This window comes from Canis lupus, chromosome 2, assembly GCF_048164855.1.
Source record: "Canis lupus baileyi chromosome 2, mCanLup2.hap1, whole genome shotgun sequence".
NCBI classification, from domain to species: Eukaryota; Metazoa; Chordata; class Mammalia; order Carnivora; family Canidae; genus Canis; species Canis lupus.
The window spans coordinates 50,782,680-50,793,524 of NC_132839.1; positions in this window are offsets into that span (position 1 = coordinate 50,782,680).

A 10,845-nucleotide genomic window follows, 5' to 3' on the forward strand; every position below is an offset into this window, starting at 1 on the left:
TCAATACACAGCCACCTGCAGGAACCAGCCAGCTGATCTTCACTATCTAACTTGCTGACACCCCACCCCACTCCCTGCACTTTGGCAGATCCATCCCCTCCAGCCAGTCCTGCCTCAGTCCCAGGGATGCCAATCCCTTCCCCCAGAAGACTGTGCAAACCTTGCCAGCACCTTACATCCTACCCCCATGCAGATCTGCCCCTTCCAACCCAGCCAGCCTTGGTCCCATCCCCCACCCCCACCCCACCCCGTGGCTGCAGGTCCCCTCCTGCAGAGGACTGGCACACAAACCTTGCAAACACTGCACATCCTGCCCAGCACACTTTGTAGATCTACACCCTCCAAGACACTCTTGGCAGGAGCGAGCCCATCCAAAGCAGTGCCACAAGACACACAGTGTGCACGCAGCCCAGACAAGATCCAGCACCATTCCAAAGAGGCTCCTGCCCCAGGGAGAGGGAAAAATAACCATAAACCACCAGTCAGGCTGCAGACCTCTGTTCTGACAGCAAGCCCCACCCAACAACAAAACCTTCTCAGGGACAACACAGGGAAAGTGCCCTATAGTTTGGTGATACTACATCTCTGGCAAACATCTGATCTGACTGAACTCTGGCCCCAGACAGCCCCACACTGGTCCACCAACAGTAGAGGGACCAAACTCTGCCCACACAGGGCAAAGAGAGCCACTGCAGATGACTGGACTGGAGAGAAGATGCTCAGTGACAAAAGTAGGCTCCATGCAACACACACAGGAGATGCTCTCGAGGGGCACATGGATGGCTCAGTCGTTTGGGCACCTGACCCTTGACTGGCTCAGGTCACGATCTCAGGGTCATGAGATTGAGGCCTGCATCAGGCTCCACACTCAGTGCAGAGTCTGCTTGAGATTCTCTGCCCCTCCCCCTGCTTGTGTTCTCTAAATACATACATAAATACATAAAGTCTTTTTAAAAAGAAAAAGGAGACACCCTTGAAGCACCAAGTTCTGGTGAGCAGGGGACATTGTACTGCAGAGTACTATAGAATCTTTTTTTTTTTTTTTAAGATTTTATTTATTCATGAGAGAGAGAGAGGCAGAGACAGGCAGTGGGAGAAGCAGGTTCAATTATGAGGATCCTGATGCGGGACTCAATCCCAGGACCCCAGGATCATGACCTGAGCCAAAGGCAGATGCTCAACCACTGAGCCACCCAGGTGCCCCTGGAACTTCTTTAAGTCCACTACTTTAAAGTAGGAGACATAGCTGACTTTCCTAACACAGAAACAGACATAGATAAAATGAGGGGACGGGAATATACTCCAAGTGAAAGAAAAGGACAAAAATCACACCAAGAGAGACCTAAGTGAAATGGAGGTGAGTAATATGCCTAACAATTTCAAGTAATGATCATGAAGATACTGGACTTAGTGTAGGACCTCACTGAGGCTCTTAGCAAGGAGATAGAAAACATTAAAAAGAACCAATCAGAGATGAAGAACTCAATAAATGAAATGAAAACCACATTAGATGGAATAGACTAAAAGGAAGCAGAAGAACAGGTCAGTGACCTGGAAGACAGAGCAATGGAAAGCAATCAAGCTGAGCAAGTGAAAAGAAATATATATATACAAAATATATATACAGGGCAGCCCCAGTGGCCCAGCAGTTTAGCGCCGCCTTCAGCACAGGGAGTGATCCTGGAGATCCAGGATCGAGTCCCGTGTCGGGCTCCCTGCATGGAGCCTGCTTCTCCCTCTGCCTGTGTCTCTGCCTCTCTCTCTCTCTCTCTCTCTCTCTGTGCCTCTCATGAATAAATAAATAAAATCTTTTAAAATTACATATATATATATATATATATATATATATATATATATATATATATACAAAATATATATCCCAAATAAAAATTGACTTAAAGAACTCTTATACTATCAAGTATAATAACATTCACATTATGGGAGGTTCCAGAAGGAGAAAGACAGAAAAAAGGAGGCAGAAAATTTACTTAAAGAAATAATAACTGAAAACCTCCTAAATGTGGGGAAAGACAGAAATCCAAATCCAGGAGGCACAGAGAGCCCCAACAAAATCAACCAAAGGAGGTCCACATGAAAACATACAGTAACCACAATGGCAAAAAGTAATGAGAAAGACCGGATTTTAAAAGCAACAAAAGAAAACAATTACATACAATGGAAACCCCCATCAGGCTATCAGCTGATGTTTCAGCAGAAACACTGAAGAACCAGAAGGGAGTGACATGATCTATTCACAGTGCTGAAGAACAACCTGCAGCCAGGAATATTCTATGCAGCAAGGCTCTCATCCAAATAGAGAGAAAGCTTCTCAGACAAAACTAAAGTAGTTCTTGACCACTACACCTGCCCTACAAAAAAAAAATTATATATAAAAAAATATATATATATATATATAAGCAGACTCTTTGAATGCAAAGGAAAAACCATAAATAGGACTTAGAAAAGTAGGAAACACAAAAGCAGTTAAATATATCTGTAAAGATCAGCCAAGGAACTCATAAAATAAAAAGATACAAAATATCACACTGTATACCTAAAACATGGGGAGGGGAGAATAGGTTCACATTTGAGTGATCATCAGTGTAATACAGACTACTAAATGCAAAAGATACAGAGTTAATGGTAACCATGATTCAAAAACTACTCATAGATTGCAAGGAATAAAGAGAAAGGAATCCAAGCATATCGCTTAAACAAAATCAGCAAACCATGAAAGAAAGCAAGAGAAGGAAGGATCAGAGATAAAATACAAAAACAACTACAAAACAACAAATAATAATAAGCACAAATCTATCAATAATTCCTTTGACTATAAATGGACTAAATGCTCCAAAATACATAGGGTGACAGTATAGGTGAAAGAACAAAACCCATCTATATGCTGCCTATAAGAGACTCATTTTGGACCACCTCAAAAAAAGACACCTGCAGATTGAAAGTGAGGGGATGTAGAAACATTTCTCATGCAAATGGATGTCAAAAGAAAGAGTAGCAATACTTACATGGGGCAAAATAGACTTTATTTTCTTTAATAGAATTTAGGTAGAATTTAGGGGCACCTGGGTGCCTTAGTTGGTTAAGTGTCTACCTTTAGCTCAGTTCATGATCTCAGGGTCCTGGAATTAAGCCCCACATGGGACTCCCTGCTCAGTGGGGGAGTCTGCTTCTCCTTCTCCCTCTGCCCCTCTCCCTGCTTGTGCTCACTTGCATGCTCTTTCTTTTGCTCAAATAAGTAAAATCTTTTAAAAAATAGACTTTAGAGGGGCAGCTGGGTGGCTCAGTGGTTGAGCATCTGCCTTTGGCTCAGGTCGTGATCCCAGGGTCCTGGGATCGACTCATATATCAGGCTCCCCACAGGGAGCCTGCTTCTCCCCCTGCCTATGTCTCTGCCTCTTTCTCTCTCTCTGTGCCTCTCATGAATAAATATTTTTACGTAAATAAAAATAAAAAATAGACTTTAGAACAAAAACTATAAGAGACAAAGAAGGACTTAATAATATAAGGGGGGCAATCTAACAAGAGGATATAACAATTGTAAATATTTGTTCACACAACATGGGAATATACAAAGCATGAAACCATTAATAAAAATAAATGAGATAATTGGCAGTAATACAATAATAATAGGGGACTTTAGCATCCCATTTACATCAATGCACAGATCATTCAAACAAAATAAGGAAACTGTGACCTTGACTAACACACTGGACAACAACAAATTTAACAGATATATTCAGAACATTCTATACTAAAACAGCCAAATACACATTCTTTTCAAGTGTACATGGAACATTCTCCAGAATGGATCACATATTAGGCTACAAAATAAGCCACAACAAATTCAAAAAGATTTAAGTCATACATCTTTTCTGACCACAATGCTATGAAACTAGAAATCAGCCACAAAAAATAAAAATAAAAATTTACAAAAATCTGGAAGACCACAAATACATGGAAGTTAAATAACATGCTACTAAACATCAAATTGGTCAACCAAGAAATCAAAGAGGAAATCAAAACATACATGGAGATAAATGAAAATGAAAACACAATGCTCCAAAACCCCTGAGATGCAACAAAAGCAGTTCTAAGAGTAATCAAAATTTCCCAGCAAGATTGCCTGGGTGGCTTAGTTTAGTTGAGTGTGTGACTCTTGATTTCAGCTAAGGTCATGATCTCAGGGTCATGGGATCGAGCCCTGCATCAGGCTCTGCACTCAGCATGGAGTCTTCTTGAAATGCTCTCTCTCAATCTCTCTCTCTCTCTCTCTCTCTCTCTACACCTCCCCTTGCTCACACTCTCTCTTGCTAAATAAATAAATACATAAATATTAATTGATTTTTTTTAAATCTTTAAGAAAAAACTGCCAACATACAGAAGTCCAGGACCAGATGTCTTCACAGGTGAATTCTACCAAACATTTATTTTTTTAAAGATTTTATTTATTTATTCATGACAGACACAGAGAGAGAGAGAGAGAGAGAGAGAGAGAAAGAGAGAGAGAGAGGCAGAGACACAGGCAGAGGGAGATGCAGACTCCATGCAGGGAGCCCAATGCAGGACTTGATCCTGGGTCCCCAGGATCACACCCTGGGCTGAAGGCAGTGCTAAACCACTGAGCCACCGGGGTTGCCCTACCAAACATTTAAAGAAGAGTTAATACCTACTGTTCTCAAACTATCCCAAAAAATAGAAGGAAAGCTTCCAAATCCATTCTGAGACCAGCATTACCCTGATACTAAAGACAAGAAAGACACCACAAAAACAAACAAAAGACACCACAATAAAAGAAAACTACAGGTCAGTATCTCTGATGAAAATAGAGGCAAAATTTTTCAACAAAATATTAGCAAACCAAATCCAACAATACACTAAAAAAAATCATTCACCACAATCAGGCGGGGTTTATTCCCAGGATGCAAGAGTAGTTCAATATTTGCAAAGCAATCAACATGATATATCACATCAGTAAGAGGATAAAAATCATATGATCATTTCAGTAGACACAGAAAAAGAATTTGACAAAGTATAACATCCATTCATGATGTAAGACCTCAGCACAGGTGTGTGTCTGGCTGGCTCAAGTGGTAAAGCCTATGATTCTTGGATCACAGGGTTGTGAGTTGAAGCCCCATGTTGGGTGTAGAGATTACTTAAGAATAAAGTCTTTTTTAAAAAGCCCTAAGCAAAGTAATTTGGAGGTAACATAACAAAATAAAGGCTATATATGAATATATCACAGCTAATACCATACTCAATGGGGAAAAACAGAGCCTTTCCCCTAGGGACAGGAACAAGATGAAGATGTCCACTCCTCAATACCTTTATTCAACATAGTACTGGAAGACCTAACCACAGCAATCAAACAACAAAAAGGAACAAAAGGCACAAGTTATTAAGGAAGAAGTAAAACTTTCACTATTTGCAGAGGACATGGTACCCTATATGGAAAACCCAGAAGATTCCACCAAAAATCTGCTAGAACTGATAAATGAATTCAGTAAAGTTGCAGGATACAAAATACATGCAGAAATCTGTTGCATTTCTTCACATTAATGATGAAACAGCAGAAAGACAAATTAATAAAACAGTCCCATTTACGATTGCACCAAAAAGAATAATGAAAATTATAAAAACATTGATGAAGAGAATTAAAGATGACACAAACAAATGGAAAGATATTCCATACTCATGGATTGGAAGAACAAGAATTGCTAAAATGTCCATACCACCCAAAGCAATCTACAGATTTAATGCAATCCCTATCGCAATACCAACAGCAGTTTTCATAGAACTAGAAAAAACAATCCCACAATTTATATGGAACCAAAAAAGACCCCAAATAGCAAAAGCAACCTTGAAAAAGAAAAACACAGCTGGATGTATCATGATTCCAAATTTCAAGTTATACTCTAAAGCAGTAGTAATAAAAACAGGATGATACTGGCACAAAAACAGACACATAACTTTATGGAACAGAATGGAAAGCCCCAAAATAAGCCCATTTTTTTAAAGATTTTATTTATTTATTCATGAGAGACACAGAGAGAGAGAGAAGCAGAGACACAGGCAGAGGGAGAAGCAGGCTCCATGCAGGGAGCCCGACAGGGGACTCAATCCCGGGTCTCCAGGATTACGCCCCGGGCAGAAGGTGGCACTAAACCACTGAGCCACTCGAGCTGCCCCAGCCCATGTTTTTATGGTAAATCAATCTTTAACAAAGGCAGCTGGAATATCCAGTTGGTGCTGGGAAGACTGGACAGCTCCATGCAAAAGAATGAAACTGGACCATTTTCTTATACCACACAAAAATAAACTCAAAATGGATTAAGGACTGAATAGTAAGACCTGAAACCATAAAAATCCTTGAAGAGAGTTGGGACAGTAATTTCTCCGACATCAGCCATAGCAACACTTTTCTAGATAGGTCTCCTGAAGTAAGAGAAACAAAAGTAAAAAACTATTGGGACTACATCAAAATGAAAAGCTTCTGCACAGCAAAGGAAACGGTCAACAAAACTAAAGGCAACCTATGGAATGGGAGAAGATGTTTGCAAATGACGTATCAGATAAAAGGTCAGTATCCAAAATATATGAAGAACTACAACTCAACACCAATCAACATAACAACAACTACAAAAAACGATTCCATTTTAAAAATGGGCAATGTGAATAGACATTTTCCCAAAGAAGACACAGAAGACCAATAGACATGTGAAAGAAGCTTAAAAAGAATGTTCAGCATCACTCATCATCAGGGAAATACAAGTCAAAACTATATGAGGTATCACCTCACACCTGTCAGAATGGCTACAAACACACACACACACACACACACACACGAAAACAACAGGTGTTGGTGAGACTGTGGAGAAAAAGGAACCTTCACACATGGTTGGTGGGAATGCAAACTGGTACAGCCACCATGGAAAACAGTATGGAGGGGCCTCAAAACATGAAGAATACAAGTACCCAAAATCCACTAATCACACTACCAGTTACTTGCCCAAAAATACAAAATAAGGGATCCTTGGGTGGCGCAGCGGTTTGGTGCCTGCCTTTGGCCCAGGGTGCGATCCTGGAGACCCGGGATCGAATCCCACGTTGGGCTCCCGGTGCATGGAGCCTGCTTCTCCCTCTGCCTGTGTCTCTGTCTCTCTCTCTCTCAATCTCTCTCTCTCTGTGACTATCATAAATAAATAAAAATTTTTAAAAAATACAAAATAATTTGAAAGGATACTTGCACCCTGTTTATAGCAGAATTATTTACAATGACCAAATTACGGAGGCAGCCCTAGTGTCCACTGATAGATGAATGGATAAAGATGTGGTGTACGGGCTCCCGGTTGGCTTAGTCAGTAGAACATGCAACTCTTAATTAAGTCAGAGTTGTGAGTTCAAGCCCTACACTGGGCAAAAAGCTTACTTAAAAAAAAAAAAAAGACATATGGTGTGTGTATAGCATAATGATGTTCTAAAACCTTTGGGATGCCACAAAAGTAGCTTTAAGAGGGAAATTTATAGCAATACAGGCCTACCTCAAGGAGCAAGAGAAATCTCAAATAAACAACCTTACCTTATACCTAAAGGAGTTAGAAAAAGAACAACAAATAAAACCCCAAACCACCAATACATAAAGACACAAATGGAGTATTATTCAGCCATAAAAAGAGCAAAATCTCACCATCTGCAACAACATGGATTGAGCTAGAAGGTATGATGCTAAGCAAAATAAGTCAGAGAAAGACAAATGTCCTCTGATTTCACTCACGTGTGGAATTTAAGAAACAAAACAATCGAACAAAGGAAAAAGACAAACTGAAAAACAGACTTTTTAAAAAAAGAATTTATTCATTTATTCATAGATACAAAGAGAGAGAGGCAGAGACACAGGCAGAGGGAGAAGCAGGCTCCGCGCAGGGAGCCGGCCGCGGGGCTGGAGCCCGGGTCTCCAGGATCACGCGGGGGCTGAAGGTGGTGCCAAACCGCTGCGCCCCGGGCTGCCTGGAAGGTAGGCTCCGCACCCCAGAGAGCACCCTGCTGGCCTCCAGAGGGCGGAGGGGGCAGAGGCGGAAAGGGGCGAAGGGGGTGGGGGCACAGCGACCCCGAATCCCTGACACTGATGGAGCGCCGTGGGTTCGCTCTACTGGAGCCGAAAGAATTTCAAAGCATTTATGGCAAAAATAATACGTAAAACTAACTGGGGAAGAAAAACCCCATTAGCATGGGCTGCAGGGGGATTTTCCGGGTCTGACTTCGGGACGGAGGGGCGCCTGGGGCGACTGCCGGACCCCTGCCGAGGTGCCCCCGGGCCTGAGCCCCTGAGTCGCGCCTGGGGCGACTGCCGGAGGCCCCCGGCCCCACGGGTCCTGCAGAGAAGGTGGGCAAAGCCCCGGGAGCCCACGGCCTTCCCCCCCCGACGCCCAAAAGGAGAGGGTCGGCCCAATGCCGGGTGCTGCCCTCAGGGGACCAGGAGGCCCGAGGACCCCTGCTGGAGGCCCGGGCTTGGGGACGCGCCGCCTGGTCGCCGCCTGCCCTGGCGGATGCGGATGCGGATGCGGATGCGCTGTCCTCGGCTCAGCGACAGCACCACCTGGCCTCGGGGGAGGAGGCCCCGCCGGGAGAGCGGGGGGGGGGGGGGGGGGGGGGGCGGCGGGGATGGGGGGAGCTGGGGAGAGCTGGGGGGCCATGGGGGGCCCAGGGAGAGCAGGGGGCGGGGCCGGGAGCCCGCTAGCTGCGGGGGGGGGGGGGCGGCGGGGATGGGGGGAGCTGGGGAGAGCTGGGGGGCCATGGGGGGCCCAGGGAGAGCGGGGGGCGGGGCCGGGAGCCCGCTAGCTGCGGGGGGGGGGCGCCGGGGATGGGGGGAGCTGGGGAGAGCTGGGGGGCCATGGGGGGGCCAGGGAGAGCGGGGGGCGGGGCCGGGAGCCCGCTAGCTGCGGGGGGGGGGGGGCGGCGGGGATGGGGGGAGCTGGGGAGAGCTGGGGGGCCATGGGGGGCCCAGGGAGAGCGGGGGGCGGGGCCGGGAGCCCGCTAGCTGCGGGGGGGGGGCGCCGGGGATGGGGGGAGCTGGGGAGAGCTGGGGGGCCATGGGGGGCCCAGGGAGAGCGGGGGGCGGGGCCGGGAGCCCGCTAGCTGCGGGGGGGGGGGCGCCGGGGATGGGGGGAGCTGGGGAGAGCTGGGGGGCCATGGGGGGCCCAGGGAGAGCGGGGGGCGGGGCCGGGAGCCCGCTAGCTGCGGGGGGGGGGGCGCCGGGGATGGGGGGAGCTGGGGAGAGCTGGGGGGCCATGGGGGGCCCAGGGAGAGCGGGGGGCGGGGCCGGGAGCCCGCTAGCTGCGGGGGGGGGGGGCGCCGCGACGTCGGGGCCAGAGCCCGCAGCAGCGGAAGGAAGGGTGCGGGATGCGGGGGCTGTTCCCCCCGAGGCAGGAACACAGAAGCGCGCTGAGCGGCGGGCGGAGGGAGCTGCGGCATCGGAAACCAGACGGGGCTGCCTGCAGTCTAGGGGCCCCTGGTGCAGCCTCCTGGCCGCCGGCAGCACCTCCCGGTCTCCCTCCTGCTCCTCCTGTTGGTGGGTTCGAGATGTTCTTTTCCTTCGGAGTGCCTTCAGTTCTTGGGGGGCCTCACCCAGAGGGCGGGGGGCCCACCCGGGTGCGGCGCCCCCACCCCGTGGAGGCCGGATGAGAGGCGCACCAGGGAAGGGGTCGAGGCCTGGCTGCCTCCCAGGGCCGCACCTTCTCTCCCATGGTGCTCGCTGGCAGGACCCAGCTCTGAAGAGTCCCGAGCTCAGGCTGCCCCTGCCCCAGGCCCCCTGGTGACCCTTCCCTTCCTCCTGCAGGAGGCCTGTGGCCCCTCGGGATGGGCACGGAGGGGAGAGGGGCCCAGGAGGGCCTTGGCGGGAGAGCCGGGGTGGGGCTGGCTCTAATGGCTGCTCCAGCCAAGCCCTCCCGTCCCCCTTCCTTGGGGGGGGGGTCCCCACACTTCCCGCCCTGTCCCCAGCCCGAGTGACAGCGGCCGTTGACACCCTGGCTCCTCCCCGGCCTGGCCTTGGTCTCTGCCCTGAGCTGGACCCGCGAGCAGCTCCCGCCTGAGCTGGGCAAGGGCCCCACTCCATCTGGGGGGCTGTGGACAAAGACAGGGGAGATCAACCTCCAACAAGTTATTTAAAGCATCCCCCTTTCTCCTTCAGGAGGGACTGCCGGTAGGTAACTTGCAGATCTGCTGCGAGGATTGTGTGAGGACGCCCGGTGCCTGGTCCTGGGCCTAATGCATGAGTCTCTGCACCTGGGCCCTGCTGCTCAGGAGCCCCCCAACTCACCCGGGCAATGTCTGGACCAGGGGGGCCCCTTCTCCATCTGCCTGGCCCCAGCACCAGCACCGGGCTCCACTAGGAGCTTCTGCTTGTCTCTGGGCCTCTGCCTGGTTCATAATACCCTGCTTGGCCTGGCCTGGCTGAAATGCCTCCTCCTCCAGGAAGCCTTCCCTGACGCAAAAACCCAGCCCGTTTCCTGTGTGCTTTATAGCTGGAACCCACCAGTCAGCACTTCCACAGGCAGGACCCTCCCTTCTGCTGCCCACCGCCCCCCAGCGAGCCAGGCCAGAGAGTAGGCCTGAGCCCCGTCTCCCGCTCCCAAGAATAGCCTGAAGGTCACCTTGTCCACCCCTCATTCCAAGGCTGCAGTGTTGGGAATAAGGACAGGTGGTGTGGCCTGTGGCCTGAACAGGTAGGAGCCATCCTTCCCTGCCAGCAGGGCCAAGTCTGAAGGGCAGCCCTCAGCACCAGGGGTGCCAGGGGAAGCTCTCCCCACTGGGAGAGCCCAGTTGTTCTGT